Source organism: Rhea pennata, chromosome 5, assembly GCF_028389875.1.
Source record: "Rhea pennata isolate bPtePen1 chromosome 5, bPtePen1.pri, whole genome shotgun sequence".
NCBI classification, from domain to species: Eukaryota; Metazoa; Chordata; class Aves; order Rheiformes; family Rheidae; genus Rhea; species Rhea pennata.
The window spans coordinates 41,537,051-41,558,920 of record NC_084667.1 but is presented as its reverse complement, the minus strand read 5'-3'; the positions used below and the strand labels follow the sequence as shown (position 1 = coordinate 41,558,920).

At 45.3% G+C, this 21,870-nt stretch overlaps 1 protein-coding gene across 4 annotated transcripts in view; it reads right to left on the bottom strand.

The window, feature by feature from the left end:
* HRAS (HRas proto-oncogene, GTPase) overlaps positions 1-21,870 on the bottom strand; it is a 58,094-nt gene that overhangs the window by 20,024 nt on the left and 16,200 nt on the right. Inside the window, exons 2-3 of one of the 4 annotated variants that reach the window (XM_062578058.1) lie at positions 15,645-15,731; positions 11,853-11,920 (exon numbers count right to left, since the gene is read on the bottom strand). The exons of 1 other annotated variant lie outside the window; for it this stretch is intronic. The gene's annotated coding sequence lies outside the window, so the exon portion shown is untranslated. The remainder of the gene's footprint in view (positions 1-11,852; positions 11,921-15,644; positions 15,732-21,870) is intronic. 2 more of the 4 variants (XM_062578057.1, XM_062578056.1) reach the window with 2 other exon arrangements.

Here is a 21,870-nt window from a genome sequence, read left to right as displayed (position 1 = left end):
GGAGGCTGCAGATACAAATGTTGTTCTGTTTCCAAATATATTGAGTTGTATTAGTTACCAGTATCCACGCTGGCTTTCCTGCCTCAGCAATGCTCATGCAAATGTGTGGCTTTAGAAAACTTAAAAGTATGGAGTTAGCTTCAGATAAATTGAATCTAATAACCCATTAAACAACTTAGAGTTTATAGATTTGTTTTTCTATCTAATGAAACACTGGAAGACTTCCTTGTCTGCAGCAGAAGCAGCAGCCCGGGTGCTCATTTTTCTCCTTGTAATTCTGCACCGCTGTAATGTCTTCACTGCAGTTCTGCCAACAGTCCTGTCACATTTTATGAGAAATCTAAGCAATATTTTACGCTTTCCTTAAAACCAGGCCGTGAGATTACACAACATTATGAGGAGGTGTAGCTCTTCATTGAAAAAGAGATAAACAAGAAAAATAACTGTCCTGACCTCACAGTTGCAGAAAAGGCTGTGAAGAGCGGGAATCCTAGCAGCTCAAAAACAAGTAGACAAAATTTAAGAAATAACATCAAAGCTCCTGGCTATCTGATGTTGGAAGGCTCTAGTCATTTTGGTGGTAAAGCAAGCAAAGGCCACAGCATTTTGAGCAGTATGGAAAAACTCGGAAGGAGGTCACATCTTCATCTTAAGGCTTTGGTAGCACAGAATTTTGTATTAGGCAGGTGATTGCTATCAATATGTTAACAACAGCAGGAGCTCCAGCACAGAAGCACTCTCATGAGAAGAGCAGATTTTTCTCAGGCAGCTGGTACAAAGTGTACCAGCAAAGGCCATTATACATCCAGCCCATGTCTGCATGTAGTGTATTTGCTAACGCAGCAAAGATCTAATCTAAAGTAGGGCAAAACTTTCTGACTTCAATCCCCATCTGATTGCAACCTTAAACCACTCAGACAGTTCAATTACCTACTCAAGCTAGGAGCAGTCAGACACAACCATGTCTTGCCAAAGCCCTTTCTTTAGCTGCTATCTCAGTAGTGGAAAGACAAACAAAGATTGTATCCCCCCTTAGGCACCCAGGATGCTGGAGAAAGGCAAGAAAACGAGCAGCACAAGCCCAAACAGAGTGAAGCAGGACCACCGGATCCAGCCAGATGCTGTGCCTTTGTCTACTGATGGGAAAGCTGTAGATCATTAAATGAGGTGGAAGACAAGAAGGATAAAATAAGGTACAAATTATGTAATATCCTAGGTCTATACCCAGATATGCCACTCTTTCCTAGTGAAACACCATGCAACTCTGTTCTTGGGGCAAAGAAAAAGCTGCAGGTGGAAAGCAAGGCTATAACAGAGTGTATATTGCACATGATTGCACTGAGTATATATCTACATGGCTACTCCACTAATGTACATTCTCACATATACAAACAGCTCCACTTTCCAGGGACAAGAGAGATCCCCTTCCCACTCCAGGCTTCTAATATCTGTGATGGGACGAGACAATTAACTGGAGGGAAATGAGGCCTGAGTGCTGACTGCCAAACTATACCAATTCAGCTTGGCCTACAGAGGATCACTCCTATAGCAAAGCTGCTTTACAGCCCTCCAGCTTGTAAAGGGTCTAAGAAGGCCATTCAACCAGGTCTCACCTAAAATACAAAGCAGAGAGATCTGCAACGCCTAGCAAAACACACAGCAGCTACCAAGAAAGGCTTTCAATGGCCACCAAGGACCTTGATCTAACCAGGCTGCTGCCGGTGCTCATGGTAGAGCAGCTGCTGCGGCGATGCGCAAGGGGAGCTGCACAGCAGCCCAGGACTACAGGACTTGCTGAGGCAGAGACAAGTATGGGGAGAGGGAGAGAATCAAACCCTTCATAAAAGCAGTGAGGCTGCCTTCTGTCTCTTCTAACTTGCTCTTGGCTGTGCAGGATAGAGCCTCTGTGCGGAGTAATTTGGCACAGGGCTCACGGTAACTGGGCTACAGACTGGCTCCTCTGACACAATCCCAAAGCTGAGGGCTGAGAACTGCTTCCAGCTGCCAGAGGAGGGGGAGAGTGAGCAAGCAGGTATTCCTCTGCCCAGTCATTCCAATATCTGAGGGCAAAGTGGTCCCATAACAACCACAAGAGCCCTCCAGTCCTCTCCCTTGAGACCACTGCAGTGGGAGGAGCTGCTTGGGCTATGCCTTCTGAGGACCCCCAGCCCACACAGTCACAGCAGCACCCCTGGTCCATGACGGGGTTGGAGCAGAGGCTGTCACCCACAGCAGAGCTCATGTGGCAACCAGGCTGGGGACAGGTGAGTGTCAGGGGGCCGTGCAACACACACCTGCCTCAGGTGAAGGCACAGGACACAATACCAGTGGGATGAGACAGTGCCTTCTGCTCAGCCACAGACGGAAGAGAACAGGACCCACATGCTGGCCAGTTTTGAGACCAGTTTCCCAAACATGTGGTTTACGGTTCACCTTGGAAATAGGTCTCCTGTAAATGGTTTCAGCTTGCATTACAGCCTAGTTTGAATACTGTGCCTCAGCCTTCTCCTCAGAGTCTCTGTTTCAGCCCACAGGAAATCAGAAAAGCTGTTGGGGTGGCTGGGGACCTGCCAGCCACCAGCCACACACTGATGTACAGACACATGCACTCCCTTGTTCCCAAGATCCAGGACAGTTCTCATAGCCAGCTCTTTCCATTATTTCTGCTTTGGCTCTGAAAAGCAGGCTTTTGTGCATTACTGTCCATCAGCAAAAGGCCCTCGACAGCTGACGAACCAGGCCCTCACTGCACACCCCGCTGAATGGAGCGTCTGAGCTCTGCTGCGCTGCAGCGGGGACAATCAAGACACGGATCAGGCTCCGCACATCTCACTTTCCCACCTCACTCTGCCCTGCACAATCCTAGTGCAGGGCTTTGAGCTCTGGCTCCCTCAGCAACACACAAACCAGCATTTGTTTCTTCCTCACCCACCACAGAGGCACCAGCACTTGAAACTAGGGGAGGGAAAAGCTATTGCTCATTCACTCATGCCAGGCGCACCCATCTCCTAATATTCGCTGCCAAAGTGACCGTGTTTGTCTGTCTCTCTCACTCTCATCGGGAGGATATGGAGAAGTTTTAGGTCATGGAGACTGCTTAGGCCATTTATCTGTAATTTTAGCAAATGATGTTCAGTAAAACAAGCCATGGTAAAAAACTCCCTGTGCTACACACAGACCAAACTACTATAAACAGTGCTGGTTGGCACAGCACAACTGCCTGCCGCAGGGTCAGGACTGTGTCCTCTCCAGGGGAAGGAAAGCAGAGCCCAGCCTGAGGAGCACTGCAGTACAACAGTCAGACTCTCAAAGCTAAGGGAGAGTTTTTGGTTAAAGAGTTCCCCAATCCCTCTTTCTGGCAGCAATTCCCAGGCAGTTTTGGTGAAAAGCAAGTCTGAGCATACTGAAAGTCAGCTCCCCACTTGACAGATACTCTAATAGTCACAGCCTTCCTCACACTTCTCTCTTACGTTCTACAAGTGGGCGAGACAACTGAAACTGAAGACATAAATGCCAAGACCTTTAACTTAAAGAGTGGGATGCTCTGGCCTCCTCAAAGTGTCTGCTTATGATTTATCTGCAAGAAAAATTTCTAACGAGTGAGAGGTCAGGGCATGAAGCTGAAGTGCACACACACAAAGCACAAAGGTCCTCGCTCCAAAGCACCGACAGTTTACTTACAAGCACTCTGCATCTTTAGGATTTGCACACACACACCCTATCTAGAAGATGCTGGTGCTTCAGCTAACTCTTCACTGCTCTGCTCTTCATTCCTTGCTCCAGCAGTGGCAGCACAGGTTCGCTAACATGCACAGAATGGTACCAAACTGTCTCAGCCCTAAGCATGGAGCTGGGTCCAGCCCACCCTACTGTTTCTCACCATCACTGCAAAACACATCTTAATGTGAGTGTGGGCAATGATGGACAGCACTGGGCACGGGAGCTTCTGACAACAGTCTCTAGAATCAATGTGTGCTTAAAATCCACATTCAAGGAGCTCCCTCCCTTTCCCAGAGAATCCATGATACATGCTCTTCACAGAGAGTGCACAGACCTGACCACTCATCAGAGTGTGTGCAAGGACAGAGTCACCATATGGCACTGCCATTTCAGGCTCTGAATCCTGCTCTCCATTGCTTTCTGGACTTGCACCAGAGTGAAGCAGAAGAACCAGCCCAGGTCGCTGTCACTGGGACAACACAATGTGGCCCAGGGCTACACAGACTCTTTTGTAAAAAGTCCTGTCCCAATACAGGCTTAGAAAATAGCTTTCTAGAAGTGTCAGGAGGGAAGGATGAATACATCCATTGCAGACCCAACCTAGAAGCTATCAGAGTTAACACTAGCGCTCCTACCAGCCAGAGGAATGCCACAGGAGAGGGAAACTGGCCAAAGGCTGTGACCAAACTTTCTTACGTAGCTGGGCAGCTGCTATTATTCCCAGGTTGTGATATTACTCCTGCTGGTAACACCTGGCTCCCCATCACAATCATCACATCCTTTGTTCATCAAGCAAACTTGAGCCTTGCCTCTCCCACGACAGAAGGCCTGTTCTAGGCTGCACCTAGAGGCTTTTGTGGCTGCTGCAGATGAAACCAACGGATCTGCTTTTAGACAAAGGCAATTTTCTTTCACTCTTTCTCTGCCTCACCCCATATGTACAAAATCCCTAAGTGGCTGCAGGGATCATGCTGCAAGAGGCTATGTATCAAACTGCAGACATTACAAGCTGTAACATGAGGAAAGCACAGATACCAGACTCATTGGTGCATGCACTTGTTTCAAGAAGGGGATAGTTCTTCTTCAATGCCTTCTGCCACAGTGAACAATCCCATAAAGTCTGGTTCAAGAAACCATCCTTCTAAAGACAATATTTCTGGCTTTCCTAAGAAGGGGAGGTAGGGAAGAGCAGAGCCTTCTGCTGGAGAGAGGTAACAGACCCAAGTTACCACGCTCAGCCAAGGACTTACCACATGGAAATTTGGAGCCTGTTGATTGTTGTGAAAGCCTTTTCTGGTGTGAGATTTTCCAGAGGAGGAAAAACAAGCGATTGTAGTTCTCAACAATTAATGCAGATCACAGACAGAGCTGACCAAAAAAATAACTCAGCAAAACATGAACGCCCAGCTTCCTGGTCCCATGCTAAGCAGCAATAGTCTGAGTCTGAGCTGGGTCAGCTGTCTGTTGTTCTCCCTGTCCATCCAAATCCATCACCCCTGTGATACCTAGCAGCCGTCTTAACTGTTGGCGCCCTGGAAAGCTGTGCTGTCAAACAAGCAGCCATGGAAGATGCCACTGAAGAAAGCCATTCAGGAGTGCTGCCTGGGAAGAGGAGGGTTGGGATGTGAGTGCCAAGCCAGCAGCCCTAGCATGGAGCTGGAGCTGCTGCTATATTTCCTGACCTTGTGGATTTTCTCCCATAGAGAGAGGGCTCCTGGCTCCCATTCAAAGCTGTCTAGGAAAGCCTAACCGAGTGCTTCCGCCTGGCAGCAGCAGCTGCTCCCAGCCCAGTAGCCCATGAATCCTCCCCCGCCTCTATGGATTTCCCAGGCAGTCAGAGCAGCACAGCTTCAGGAAACAAGAAACATCTGCCAGCCTTGTTCAGGGAGCAGGGAGAACAAGCGCCTTGCCCTAACTCCATCGCCATTCAGGCGGGGGGGGGGGGGCGGCCTTGCACCCTACCTTTGCCTCGAAGGGTGGGGATGAAGGCTGAAGTGACTGCTGAAGGCATATCCCCTTAACGCTTTCTGGGCCTGAGCGTGCCAGGCTCTGAGGGGCAAGGCAAAGCCTTTGGCTGCAGGAGCTAGGGCTGAGAAGCTTGATACAAGCTCTTGCAGGTGAGCTTTCATGGGACTAAGATAGAAAAGCATTTTCAGACCTAAGGCAGCTGAGTATAAAGGTTAGAGATGTTTCTCAGAGGCCCAGCTATGTCCCAGCTTCAAGCTCATCCAACACAGAAGAGTCTGACACTCTGCACAGTCTCTTTTTGCAAATAGGGAGATGCGATTTGGAGGCCTGACTGATTACCACAACTAAACTCACAGCAAAGCTAGGACAGCCTGAAGAAATCTTCCAGAAACTTGCTTGGTATGAATGGAGGTGAGGAACTCAGAGGCTTAGCCCATTCAGCATTTCCCATCCTGTCAGGACAGCTTAAAGGAAAGCTCAGGCATCAAGGAAGATGGATTTGCAGTGGATTCCCAATGCAAATCTCTTAAATTACATCTCAGATTGGGCACCCTTTCTTCCAAAAGCCCTGTCCAAATGAGCTGATAAACCTGTAGACCACAAAATGCTTCAGTGTTTGATTTTATTTCCCTTTGGCAGAGATGCCTTGCAAGCAGAAGTGGTCTACAGTTCTCCATAAAAACAATGCTCATCTTAATCACTTATCAGCGGTCTAGGATGACATACTTACAGGTCAGGAATTCTACTTGGTGATTTTAAAATTCCCCAAGTTGAGCCAACAAGCTGGCTCACCTCTGTTGCTGTTAGACTCCTCCATTTGCTGGTGCACAACACTATGACCAAAATCTTAAATACAGCCTTTGCAAGGACTGAGTGGCTTGAAATGCTACCTTTGTTTTCACTTTAAGGATCAAAATGCTGATGTTCTCAGTGGCCTGCCCAGCGTGAAAGAGATTAGGGAAATGAGGCTGGCAAGCCAAAGCTCTGTTACAAATCACAGCCTAGCCAATGCTTCATTTTAATTTACTTGTTGCTTTTTAAATTAACAAACAAGTGGGCTGCAAGTCTATCATAATGTGCTTGGCTGTTGGCTTACTTAGCTTTATATTCACAAACTCCAGACAACACAGCCCATAGCTGAAAAGAGAAGGGCTTGCCAAAATGAAATAAGAGCTGCAAATGGTGGCCCACTTTGGAGAAACAACTTAGAGATAAAAAATGTCTTACACTTAGAAAAAAAGAAATGCCTAAAAGGAACAGAATGGCTTCCTCCATTTTTTGCAGATTCTTGCAGATGCGAAGGAACAGGCAGTCTGTCCCAAAAGGTTGAAGAGCAGAAATATTGTTCCAGAGAAGGAAAAGGGACAAGAATGACATCATGTAGAAGGCTTACAACACAGGCACTCATTCAAGGAGATGCAGGAAACTGTGGATGAAGAATAGCAGAAAGCTGTTTAAGGTGCAGGCAAGGACTAAAAGCAAGTGATTGTCTCTCCTCAACAATCATAAACATGTCTCAGCACCAAGCTACAAGCCACAGCTTTGCACAAGGTTTTGAACAGGCACAGACGGGTCCTTGCACAGGGCTCAGCCCTTGCACAGTTTCTAGTTTAGGTGCCTCTGGCAATACAACCCCTTTGCCAGAGCCTACCCAAGCACAAAGAACTTGTCAAGTCCATGCTCTTCTTACCTCTCCATCACGCTAGCATATCCCACAGGCACCTCAGCATCTGAAACTGTCACTGTTTTCCCAGAAGACAGGGGTCTGTGCCTGTGTGTGAGCCTCCCGGGTAGCCCTCATCACACAAGCCAGAGAGATGGCAGGACAAAGGAAAACAAGGCACTATGCCTGCTAAAGGAGCTGCCAGTTTTCTATTTTCTGGTCTGCACTTCAGTTGTTTACATTGCACTGTGTCTGACATTTTAATAATATAAAAAAAGCAGCACAATCATCTGCTATTGGGAGCAAGCTGGTCTGGCTATACTGTTCTTCCTTTTCTTCCCAAAATGCAAGTTTAATAAAGTTCTTTGTTCTGCTTATTCTGTAAGAAAAACAAGTGGTGGTGTCAGCTCTGCCTAATGGTTTTATTAAACTACTGAAAGCAGCAACCAGTCTACACAAGTCAGTAGCACGATAAACAGATTACAAATCAGCTATCCTGGAGTTTTCTGTCTGAACTGCTATTTAACAAAGGAATCACCCCTTAGCCAATACCGGTCATCAAACTAACTACACTCAAAAGAAAGGCTGGCAGCCTCCTTATCACAGGAGCTTATAAAACAATATAGCAGGCACCTTAACAATCTGCAATATAGCACTAATCTGTTGCAAAAAAAAAAAAAAAAAAAAAAAAAAGACCCAGTGTAGAAAGCAGCATTTGCAATCAGATTATTACAAAAATTTCCATTCTTGGCCTGAATGCGAGCGTAGAAAACTTCCTTAATTTCCCTTATTACACCTACCCCTGCCTCCTTGGTATGGGGGGACTTAGTGGCATGAAATGGCTTAAGGATCCTCTCAAGTCCCTGAGCTGTTCCACACCAAAGCCAGTGTCTCCAGCACCATGGACGCAGCACAGGGAGCAGTATGCCACCAGGCGACTCTGGCAGGTGCTATGAAATGCATGCAAACCATGGTGGGATCTCCACTTGCCACCATCACTGCTCTACCCTTCTGTCTGAAAGCAGGCAGCCCACTCCACCGTAGTCTCCACAAAAGAATCAACTCTCCGTGAAATGGTAGCTAACTTACACAGAAAGGAAACATGCTGCTTTGCAGGTTACTTGCTGCAAGTCTATGGAAAAGTCTGGCACAACCTGAAGGAAGTGGGTCAAGTAGAGGACATATCCCATTCGACTGCTGAATGTGGACCCTTAAAATTGCAAGCATGTGACAGACACCTTCTAGGCTGGCACCCAACATGATTAGCTGAAAACGCCACTCATGTGCATACCTGGCAGGGTCATTGGTTTAAACAAATCAAAGCCAGTTTTTCAGTTATGCCCATGATAGACAATCTAACTTTAAGTGCTGCTTGGCTCTGTATATAAGCAAGAGCAGCAAGCATAAGGGAAAAGGAAACTGGACTTTTGACTGAAAACCTGGATAAAGGTGAACAAATGAAGGCCAAAACATAGCTACAAAGCAGGTTGGGACAATAGGGGGTGGTTAGATAATGAAAACAGAGCACTAATTTGGCAGTCAGAATGTAGGCCTAGTGTTAACTCTGCCGATGCATGTGCGAAAGTGGTGTGGGGGAGGAAAAGCTCTCACTGCTGAGATGTAGATGACTGTAAACCACTGCGCCTCCTCTGCTTTCATCTACTTCCTTGCCTCCTGGAGCCAAGCACATGGTTTGAAGGCAGACACTTCCCCCCTTGGGCAGGCAGCACTCAACATTACCCTAGAAAAACAACTTCTACCCAGACCTCTCAGCCAGCTTTGGAAAAACAAATGAAGAATATACTTCATGTGATGGAGAGGCCTGGGCAGTAACGGAACTCAAGAGAAGAGGCAGCATGTGGTCTTACTTTGCATTAAAATCCCATTTATAAATCACTGCTGAAAGGCAGTGTGATATACCTTCAGCGTAAGAAGGAATGGACAGATACCCTAGGGAAGTTACAAGACCCACATGACAGATGATAACAACTGTAATTGCTAAAATGTGTCAGCAATCACGAACCTGGGCTCTAAGAAATCTTTTGACTCGCTGGAGTCAGTACCAAATTGTAATGCATGGATTCCCCACCAAGAATATGTGCACGAGAAATAAGACACAATGGAGTATAAACTTAGACTAGACACATATGTAACTCCTATGTAAGTATATCTCTGGAAATACAGTTATTAACAGGGATAAAGAACATCAGGCATTGGGACAAATGCTGCCCAATAACAGGGTGGGAATTACAAAAGATACTATCTCTCGGCCGGTTGTTCCACAGCAGCCTTTCCTAAGTATCTTAGATGGGACAAATTCAGATATATTCTCCTAGCCACTGAAGTACAAGAAATGGAGCAGCCAATGCTATATCAGGGGATGCTGGCCATGTGCAAAGACATTTGTGACAGAAACACCATCATTCTCCTCATTTTACAGACAGGCGAGGCAGGGAAGTCAAAGGACTGGCCCAAAGTCATTGAGCAACTGGATGGCCAAGCTGGGAACTAAATTCAGGTGAGATGACTTCCCTTCCTGAGTTTTAAGCACACAGCCCCATAGTGTAAAAGGCTACTGCAGCAACTGGGAGAAAAAAGCTCCATGTATAGGTTTTGGATAGGAAAGCCGTTGGTCTCCCGCTGGGTCTTTGTGTTTGGCTGTCACAGCCAGCAGCTCCCCTGTAGAGCTGAGCTTCTATTTGCAGAGATGTCTGACGCGGCAAAGCAAATCAGGGCAGAAAAGTCCAACATGCTCTGAGAGGAGCCCTGCTCTCCAATTATCCTAATGAAATCATAACTGTGTCACAAGCGCAGGGAGGGCACCGGAACAGGCAGAGAGGCAGATGCTCCAAGGCACAGAATACAAGAGGTGGAGAGGAAGAGACTAGCTGACACCAAAACAAGCCGGGACAGCAACCAACAGGACTGACAAACAAAGGGCCATATTTAATCTGCTCTATGGAGATCACAGACGGCATTTTGCGGCTGAGACATACTTTTGCCTCAGGAAGAGACTTCCTCCCTCCTGCCTGAGTGCCCTCACAGACAGCCCCAGCCAGAAAACAGCAGAGAGAATGGGCATAGTTCAAAGAGCAAACGTGTTTCCAGTTTCAAACTTCTCTGTGCAGAAGGGTGAACATACAGTGAGTGCCATTTCTGCAGGAGGGCAGAGTCATGATCAAACAGAGATGTATGTTATACAGCTCATCCAAAAGCAAAGAACAAGCCCAAGTGAAGTGTGTCTGGAAAAAAGACTGCACATGCTGCTGGGCTGACAATGTTTGCCAGACCAGAAGATGAAGGCTAAATGTCAAGGCCTTGGAGACCAGCAGCTGTCTCTCTACACCCCACCAAACACATTGCCAGGAAAGAAGTTGCTCTGTATCGGGGTATGAGCTGGTTCCAGGTTTATGTTAGGGCTGTTTTCTGGTCCTGTCACCTCTAACACACAGCCACAGTTGGCACTGAAAAATCTCAGAACATCACCTCACTGAAGGATTTTTAACTGGTCAGGGAGCTTTTGCTGAGGTGTGAGTACATGATAGATTGGGCATGTCAGGACGGAAAACAGTCTGGCTGGAACTAGTGGCAGGAGGAATAAAGACTATGTGGCTCTAGTTAAAGCCAGCTTTGTCCAGCTGGGCTTATTAATGTGGTTCCAGCAGCAGGGGCAAGAAAACAGGCCTGGCAGTAAGAAAATGCAGATGCAACAAGGAGGACTGGAGCAGAGAGGGAAGCTGAATATCAGGGAATGCAGCTGACTGCCATTTTTCTCAGGTGAACCACAGCTCCAAAAAAGGGGAAGCCACTAACTTAACATGACCTTGTATGTCACACAAGGAAAGGACCAGTCCACCAGTCCTGACCAGAGCACAAGCATTGTGTATTGGACTAAAAAATATATCCTGCATTCAAGAAACACATTCCCTCTACAAGATTTCCATTCTCCTTAACCTCCCAATTCTTCCCCATTCCTCTGAAACAAATGCTGACAAGGAAAATTTTAAAAAGCTAGTTTCAGGAAGCGCATCTAAGCCATTTTCATTTAGAAGAATTTGCAATGGAAATAGGTCTTGGCTGTTCAGCTTCCTGCTTGCTTTAAATCTTAACACATACATATTTTTATAGCAAAAAAATCGATACAGAAACAGGGTTTCTGCAACTGGGTAATTTCAAAAATTGTTTTGATAATGCTTTTGATTTTTGAATTCCCTTTAAAAAATATTTATTGGAAAATGACCTTTTAACAAGGCTATTTTTTGGTGCAAAATAGTATTACAAGTGTACTAGTAAACTCTGGTCTCAAGGAACGAAATGGTGCATGAAGCACATGGCTTATCTTGCCATAGTCACCGCAGCAGAAAGGTCCAGAAAATGAGCCAGAGGGACAGGGAGTGGGCAGAAAGAAGTGCAACCTGCTGGTCAGCAGCAGAAGAGACAGTAAATGAGCATCTTAGCACAGCACTGGCCTGGGTTCCTTACAATCCCCAGTGACACTCACCCTTTGGATGGCTAACCAGCCCAGCAGAGAAATAAGAGTCCTCTCGTCTGGGGGTGGCTCAAGTACCCCTAGAAAGAGAAGAAACATAGAGGAGTGAGAAAATGACAGGCCCTGGCTCTGCAGAGGAGAAACAATTTTACACAAATGATCAAGTGTCTGTATCAGCCACCACTCCTGCGAGAAGGGGGAATGATATGCAGGTTGCACAGGATACACAGCTGTACTGGAGCTCCACAAAAAATCCCTGTGTAGTCACGGAGGCACCTGACTAGTTGTCTGAAGTAAGGGGAATCATGCTCTAAAAGTGCCTAAATCTCTGCACTGATGGCAGCAAGAAGCCTAGGTGACTCCCTCACACGGACAGCTAGCTCCACAGATGTCCCACCAGTGCCAGCAGCAGAGCTGGACAGAATATCCAGAACTGCACCTTCCCAAATGCAGGACTTAACAGGCCCCAGACTCCTGGCTGGCCTGGTTGGACTCTGATCTGGTTAATCTATGAAATGCCAGAGTGGACTGTAACAGCATTGCTCAAGTGTCCACGCTTTGATGCAGCTGAAGACTACCCTCCCCAACAACACAAATATGCTACTTCCCCTTTATACTCGCTGAATGTCCAACTATTTTCAGCTCAGGGGATTTCCTGGACCTTGAGTAGCTTGTTTATTTAGCAACCCTCAGTAGCTCTGTCTTCCAAGCACTTGTCTGGCCTCCCTTGAATCCTCGTAAGCTCCTTAAACCCATAACATCCTTTGGCAAGGAGCTCCACAGGTCTCTTAGTACTCCCGTGGTGTGAAACCCCCTTTGTTAGTACCAAATTGGGCTTCCTTGAATGGCCCCTAGGTCTTGTAACGGAAGGGAATTCCCACCTCTTCTCTCACATATGATCTAACAGAGCACTGTCACATCCTCCAAATTTGTGTCTTTTCTAGGAAAAGGTTACACAGCTGTTTCTTTGTCATTTTTCAAGACAGAGGACAGAGCAGCCACAGTTGCAAACATCTCTTCTTTGTGTACTAGTTGTGGGTGAGGGAGCAAAAGGACAGTCCATCTTAGGATGAGGAGAGAGGAGAGGGCCTGCTTCCAGAGTGTCTCCTTTATTAGGAAGTCATTTAATTTATGTGACCAAATATAAAAATCACTCCCCTGCATCCATTTAGCTCTTGCAGAGCCCTTGCAGGTGCATATCTTTAGTTATTAGGGAAACTGTGAGAAAGGGAAAGAAGAAAGTATGACAGCAAAGAACAAACTGGCAGGGCTTGCTCTGGTGTATCCTGGAGAAGGAAATACATATGAAAAGCAAGTGACAGTGCATCTTGGGGAGCCAACAAAAAGTGAGCAGCTGGGGAAGGAGATAAAGGGAGTCAGACAAGGAGGCTGCTGCTGAGACTCCTCTCCTGCTCTCCTTCCCCTGGGACACATTCTTAACACAGTGACATGATGCTGTCCCAGCTGAATGGCTGTGCTGCTAGCAAGCATGAATATGCAAGTCATTATGCAGTGGATAGTCAGGAGCACACCACTGATTTACAGGCTGAACAGTACCGCTAAACAAATCCCTTCTTCACCCAGCACATGCTTGGGCTGGCCTCCTTGCTCTGCAGTGATAATGTTCTCCCTGACAGCTGCCTGGGAAAGCGGGGCCCAAGGCAGGAAGACAAGGTGTGAAACTCGGTCAATCAAATTGCAGAGGAGGGGAAAAGTGTGGTGAGAAGTGATACAAACACACGTAGGTCAGAGCAAGCATTTATCCTGGCGGATGAATGGAGGCATGCGGCCTAGGCAGACACTTCCATACTCAGGAGTGCCAGGGCATGAGGATCAGTTCTTGCAGACAGGCTGGGGTGACATGTTGCTTGCTTGTGTTCCAGTTATGTCCGAACAGACTTAGCAGCTTTAGCACAAGTTTTGTCCACTGATGCCATGCTAGTAAGCTGCAACTTGGAGTACAACTACCAGAGATAACCAATAAGGTGGGCACTGAGCATGGCTGACAGAGAGGTCTAGAGAAGATCTCATACATCTCTGAATCCACCCTCTTGCCAATAAGGGCGAATGAATCAAACACGCCCAGTTCTGAAGCCAGGCAGAGACCATCAGTCTGTGGTGCATGCAATTACTGAGCAGCAGTCTGACAGAAGGAGAAAGGTCGAAAGGTTAAGACATGAAATCTCAGTTTGGATCAGATCTAAGCTTGGGTCCTCGATTATCCAAACCTCACTTTGCTGCTCATAGTAAATCAGACATAACAGGATTTCTTTTTGTGATGCTTGCATTCCCTCCCTCTGCAGCAGTCTGGTTTTAAAAAAGTGAAGTGATGTTGCTCTAGGTAGGTTATTCAAATGAATCACCATCACAGCACAGATCTACTGCAAATATGGCTCAGATGTATCGATTACAGCTCTCCATACTGAAGAGGGAGGAATCTCCCTCTTTTGGCTGTGTAGTGACAGATGAAAGGACACCACACAGGGACTCCATCTTATCCAATTGGTACTGCTCTGCCTGCGCTGCAAGTGTAGTGGCACCCACATAACGAGACACATTCCTCTTCATCTCTGAGTAGCCTTCACGCGGGTTTAGGTCCGGTATATATCCCAAATGGAGATGGTCCTCCACACAGAATTCACTGTGTAAATAGATCAAAGAAATAAAAACTTGACTTTGCAATGAGGAACCCACAGCCATTAAGTGATTTGCTCATGGTCACACAGGAAGCTCTTGGTACAGCTGGGGATTTCTGATCACTCGAGTTCTAGTTTTTGCTGCACAACTGTGCTTGCCATCAATGGCTGTGGTTGATTATGCAGGGGACAGGATCAAAACACCTCCATCACATCGCCTCCGTCACAGCCATCTACTGGCAAAACTGCATGATCAGCAGGCGGGAGGGTATTTCCTTCCAGCGTTTCCTTAGGACCCCGCAGCAACAACAACATGCAGGATTTGGGCAGACTCACAGCCAGCATCCAAAGGCACATTAAGGATGAAAAGAAACCACAGGAAAGCAAGACAGCAAAATGGCATGGGATGTGGGCTCTACTTCAATGCAGAAGTTTACTGAAGCCTGACAACCCGATTAATACACACAGCCACTCTGAGAGCAGCAGAGCTGCTGAGATCCCTGTGATGAGGCCTAAAGCTTAGGTATCTACCTCTTCTGGAGTTCCCTGAAAATCTAGGGAGTCTTTCTTTCCTCAAAAACCTAACGCTAAGTTACTGGTCCCCAGCGACTCAGAACGTCTCTGGTAGAGGCAGCAAACATGCCCAGATCTGCATGAACCATTTTAGTCCCAGGCCTGGCCTCCCTGCTGCATTTCTCATGGCAATCACACTCCAGAGACCCTATTCCCCATCTTTGACTCGGTTTGCTTGTTGTTCTACACTGATCTACAATTCATGAAGGAAAGTGCAACACAGGGCTCTGATCCTCACTGAAACAGCACAAAAGCGCTGGCAAGTGCTCCTTTTGCTCATATTAGCCACACTTCCTAGTCTGAAAGAGGTGCAGATAGGAAGCAAAGTCAGCACGCAGCAAGGGCACATTTCTATAACATCCCGAGCTTTGGACACGACAGCTCTCTATGGAAAACAGTCAGACAGAGTATTCATGAAGCAAATGGGCAAAAAAATCTGCAAAGCAGTTTGAACACAGGCTGGAAATAGAAAGAATAAAAATCTTCAAAGTCTTTAGAGGAAAAAAAAAAGTTTAGAAGAAGAAAAGTCTTTAAGTCAACCACAGACCAGCACCTGCTGGTGTGGAGGTGCAATTGGTCCCACTCTCGCAGATACCTGGTGGTCAAGTACAGCTGGTGCTTACAAACAGCTCAGACAGGATTTCATGTTCTCTCCGCCCAGTTCTTCAGTACCTGGTTTCTGCTGAGAATATACAAAGAAAGAGATCACGCAAAGAAGAGCCTAAAAATCTGCAATATGAGCTGGAAAGCTCACAGCTGGGGGAGAGCAGAATGGAGCAGCATGAGCCTCCAGGTCCTCTTTTAACCTGAACATCCTTTTTATAGTACTGGCAATGTCCATCTACCATAGATCAAGCTCTGTAGAGCTAACCCCTTGACAAATCCCATGTAGCAGCAAGGAAAGGTCCCACACATTAGAGATAAAATGAGATGTAGGCAAGTGCTGCTTGTAAAGCCAAACTGAAACTTGTCACACAGATTTTTCAGGCAGACAGAATAGATCTTCTCTCCTCCTCTGCCTACCAGTCAAATCTGTATAAAGCACTGCACCACACATTCAAGTATGCTGCATATGTTGCTCTTAATTAAAAAGCACTAGATCACAGTGCCCCAGGGCCACGGGACACTTGCCAGGGAATATCTGCTTCCTAAATGGTTTCTCCTGCGGCAGTACTGCCCAAACCAGGAGTCTGCTCCTCCATAGCCACACGTGCACTAGTGACCTGGAGAGACAAACAGTAGCACGACTCGGGATCTGCTCCGCACCAGAACATCAGCCCCCAGCGGCTACTGACACACAACACTGCTGTACATCACATGTAGGGACTGAGCCAAGATCGCGCAGCTAAACACTTCAGGCAGAATGGAAACAGTGAACTACAGGAGGAGAAACTACTAAACAAAAAGACAGGGGATATGTAAGTTGTTCAGAGAAATTAATACAAAGCATAAGATGTTTGACAAAAGATTGATCTTAATTACTTTAGCAAAAATAAAGTAGGAAGCCAGATGACTAAAGCAGTCATTTAAAGTGGCACTGATTTCATATGCACAAACACAGGCACACTTTCTTTCCTTGTATTGTTATTACCAGCTTAGAAAATCAGTGTTACCAAAAAAGAAAAGAAAGAGAGAAGGACTTTTGAAATTTCACACTCAAATACATTATTCAGTATGAACAGAGTAGAAATGTAACATTTAACCTGACTCCCAGCTCAGATAATCTGACTAGGAAAGCATACGAGACGGTTGGGCATGAAAGATGTTATAGTGTGTCCTCGGGTACTTATTTTACTCTTTTCAACGGCAACTAACTTGGATCCCAGAGCACGGTCTCATTCTGATGGGTGTTCTGCAAACAAACAAACAAAAAAGATGGTTCCTACTCCAAACTTTCCCCTTTGGAGAATTACTTTCTTTTTAAGTCCAGGTATTCCTTCTGTGCATACAACACTCACATCTTTGTCTTCAGAAGCTAGTAATTTCCCTAAAACCTTGCAGCAATGAGGCCCCCAGGCTATAAAATGACTTCTTTTTACCAGGCTTGTATAGAAGGCCTCCCAATTTCTTTCCGTATGGCTGTCTTTCTCTCACTAGCCTTTCAGACTTTCTGATCCTGCTGCACTAATGTTCGGGACACACACATTGCTGAGACACATTTATGAAAGAAACATAGTTGCATTCATTGGATTTATTCTTGGACTTTATAAAGCTCATGCAAACAGTTCTATATTTGGCCTCAAAAAGCATAACCACATAGGCAAACCTGGAATTTCAAAGCTTACTTCACCTGACAATCCTAAGCCACTGTGCATGTTTATTATGTAAAAGGCACAAGATTTTTCGTTTTCCAAAGGAGGGGAGAAGCCACGGCCCAACAAAAGTTGAGTCAGAAGCGAACCTGTGAGTGCCAAAACTGAGATCTGACACTGGAGGACCATTTTAAGGAAAGATTAAAAGGTAGCACTGCTTCAGTGAAGTCACTAAAGTCAAGACAAGGTTGAGGCTCTCACCTTATTTATTTTAATTTTCAACCTTAGCCAGCTGGGAGCACTTAACTCTCTCAGGATCTTGAGACAGTAGCAAGGCAGATATTGACACTTCCTCAGAAAGGAAGGGTTTAAAATACTCCTTCATTCAGTCCAGGAGGTGCAGAATTGGGAGGCAAAGAGAGAGCCTGCAGAGCAAGTATGAAAGACAGCAAACACCGAAAGAAATAAGGAGCTAAATGAGTTGTTTTCTTTCCCTGGAAGTGAGTTTTTGAAGGCAAGGTGATCTGGCTATGAGAATGGATAAATGGTGCTTGGGGGACCCTGGAATGGAGATCTTATTGCTGGGATCAGCAATTGAGTTGTTTGCCAGGCCCTGTTGCCCTTTCTTCCAATAAAAGGATTTGTCCTGCTTATCTGTGTTAAAATAACAGCTAAAGGACCCACTGCAGGCCAAGAGAGAGATTGTCACTGCCTAAGAGCTGTAAATAGTCAGGGGGTAAGGGGCAGGAAGAGAAGAGGAATGTAACTAGAGATACTGTCAGGTAGAGATACTGTCAAATCCAGCAGAAAGCTGGATTCTCCCAAGTCAAGCATGTTTCAGTGGTAAAGTCAAAACGAAGTGTGGAGGTCTCCCAGCTACCTCAAACACTGCCTAAGTGTCCTGTTCATTAGATAGTGGATCCCCTTCCCACTGGCACTGGCTCCTAAGGATGTGCAGAACATCTCTAAGGGGTTTCTGAAAGGGGACTGACAGAGCATGTTATATACAGTGTTCTCTAGGTTTCATCATCCTAGTGGAGATACAGGCCTATCTTAGACAAAGGCTAAGGACTGCAAACTGAGGAACTGCTTTAACGCCTACCAGGAAAAATCCCTGCATCTGCCTTCAACTCCTAACATATAATAATGCAATTTTGTATTTATAAGTAAAATTTATTTTATACATATACTATTGTACATACACACACATACACACACACACACTATTACTATACTATGGAAGTGAGGGAAGATTTTTTTATGACCTATATCACTCTGCAAACAACCAATTGCTGGGAGCATTTCATGCTCTCACCCCTCTCTATCCAGCCCCATCAACTAGCAAACCAGTGCTGACCTTTTACTCTATTGGTTACTACTGTATTCAGTATCTGACCATGTAAACATCAGCAAAGACACAAAAACTGAAGCTCTGATATTTATACCAGGTTTTCCAGAAAGGGGGTTGAAAGCCGGCCTCAGGCCTTAGGAAGGCAAAAACCTCATATGGCTATCTTGGACTACAAGCAAATACCACTGAACAGGCTGGTGTGACAAAAACATGGTCTTTACTCCAAAAGGTCACAGTCTAGCTGCTGCCACCCATTAGACTTCTCCCACCTTCAGCCTTTTTTTTGGTCTGTTACTATAGCTATGAATTGTAACAGCTATGAAGCCGCTGTTCAAGTCGTACTAGCTTGGTGCTAAGTGCAGCAGATAGCAAGGGCAACACCATCCGGGGTCCCTTTCTGCGGACCAAAAAGGACAGCTGATGAACTGGCACTGCTGAGAACATGATCTAGCCTTATTAGATGATGCAAACTTCCTAGCTCTTGTTCGCTAACTCTTGTTAAGGCACGATCTGTCTTGTGAGCTTCAAGTTGGACTCAGAAATTACTCATGGTATGAAAATGAGTTCCCTGAGGAAAGAGTCACTAAGAACAATCATAGAAACCTTTTGAACAAACGGCTCTTTCAGGGTTGTTTTCTGTTTTTGTTTTTTAAGTTAACAGAGAACAATCAAAATATCTGCCATCAAGTGCTCTACTTTTGGATCCATTTTTTCTCACAATCCTTGGTGGCACAAAATTCTCCTTGATTAAAAATCAAAGATAAATTCAGAGACTAAAGCTCCAGGAGGAGTCCTGGCTTGAACTCTAGATTTTAAGAGTCTTGTCAGTACTGTTAGACCTCTTGGAAATACTTAGAGAAAGTGCAAAACGTGGAAGCTGCTGATCACTATCTGTATGACTGGCTATGACCATATCTCAAGTGTGATCAGCCTCTCTTGCAGGAGCCTGGGGGAGACAGAGGACAGTGGGGAGATTTTGGAAAGTTGTGATGTGCTGATAAGGACTCCCCATTGCCAGCAGTGGAGTTAACCAGCATTGCTTCTCAGGGCTCCTGAGGTGAACATAGCAATTTCTCATTCTTCCACTTCATTCACACTTAACTGGAAATAAACTGGTCATTGATTTCACCCTTAAATCCACTCTTATTTTCAGAATGCAACTCCCTGAGAACCATAGATGACCCTACGTTGAACCTTCTAGGCCACAGCAGGGTGTAGTGGGTATAGTTCCTACATAGCTCCCATTGTTCCCACAAAGGAACGTCAGCTAAAAAAAATGCATCAAATGTTTGCAAAAAGCTTTTTTAAATAGAAAAAGCCCAGCAAAAACCACCAGCCTGGATGTCAAATGAGGTAGCTTTAACTTGAAACACTGCTTAAGCAAAAATAGATGCTGCACTGTTCTGTAGAATATATTCACCGTTCTGTGAATATATTAACAGAAGAGAAAAATTGGTACTCTAATAGCAAGAAAAGCATTGAACTCTGAAAGCTGGTATTTGTTAATTTATCCTCAAAAACCATTTTTAAAAACTTGGGATAATTCTGAACTAATTCCCTCTGTCAGTGGCTAATTATGATCTAGGATTTGTACTCAAAAAGAAAAAAAACACAATCATTTGTAACCTCATCCAGTGATCTTGTCTTCTACCTGTGCACCCTCCTTCTGCTCTACCCCAGATAAGACCTACAGTCCAAACCAGAATTCAGCTGGTTGAACCTGGGCTGTTCCTATTCTAGGACTGGCGATTAGCATGTTCAAGGGAAAGTTTACACACAATCCGTAAGATAGTCCTACTGTAATCCTATTTACAACCTACAAGAGGATGAAACAGTTCATGAGATTCTACTGGCCTGTCACTGGTCATACACCACTTATCTTCCACATCCCATTTTGCTTGAAGAAAAGTATCATTAAAAGTTAGTATTTTTTTACATAAATGCTTAATGCTCTTATAGTTTAGGCCTCAAACACCGCAGAGGAATGGAGAGCTACTGTAAAGAAGCTGTTTCAACTGGTGGTTGCCATTCCACAGACTTAATTTGTAAGTCCACATATTTCCACATATTTCTGACAAAAATCAAGACATACTGTGTCAATTCAAGCAGGAAATCTACCTTAAGTTACCAGATAAAATCCTCTTATCTTTTAAAAAGACTGACACATGGATGCAAGGTCTCAAAATGACACCTGACTGTATGTGACTGGCTGCGATCATTGTAAAACATATTGCTAATGGCCCAAATTGAGTTTCGCTGTGCAACAACTGCTTGATGCCACTTTAAGCAGATTTCTTTTATTCTACAGCATCAAAGGAATCACTGCTCTTGAAGAGAATAAATATGCAAGTACAGAGAATGCTCAACATACTCTAGAAAACCAAATGAATCACAGACTTCATGAGCTTTATTCAGAGTTTTGTTGCTTTAACTAAAACATGAAGTGTGCTATACAAGGATGGTAATCATCCACCTAATTTCAGGTGTCTGAAAGCTGTCCAGGTCTGAATGACACCTTCCGTTTCTGAACTTGTATTAAAAAGGAGGGAATTACCCTCTAAAGGAGCCTATTTTCTTCCACTAGCTCAGAATAAACTGCATGAATATCACCAGGTAAGAGTTCTGGTGGTGTCCAGTGAAGTTGTTGCAACTGCACTTCATTCATCAGATGAACAGCAGCAGCACTGGTAGCCAGCACTCTGAAATACATTCTTGCTCCACTGCAGATGCCATGGTTTTGAAGCCAGTCAGATGTCTGAAAATAGCCCTAGGATACTACTATGCTGAAGATACAGACCCCGAAGGTCAATAAACACCAGTGCTGGGGGCTGGGGGGGGGCAGAACCAACAGCACACGGATAGTTATTTGCAAAGCACCAAGTTTTGATTCTTGTGACAACATCCTGCTATAACATTAATTTTGCTGTTCTTGCATGATCTACATGATGATACAAAGCAGCTAGGCAGCTTTGTCATTTCCCAGCTGCTGCTCAGTGACTGTGAGAAGGCTGATATGCTGGCCACACACACAGGAATGATCACACCACTCAGTCTGGCTGGCATGGACTCTACCAGGCTGAATTTACAGACTTTGTATCCTAAGTGCTACATATATTCTGTAACTTGCCCACAACAGCAGCAATAGCAGCAGACAAAAGCTCCCAGAAACTCTGAAGCTGAATTTGCAGTAACATGTTGCTTCTTAAGGAAAACCACAA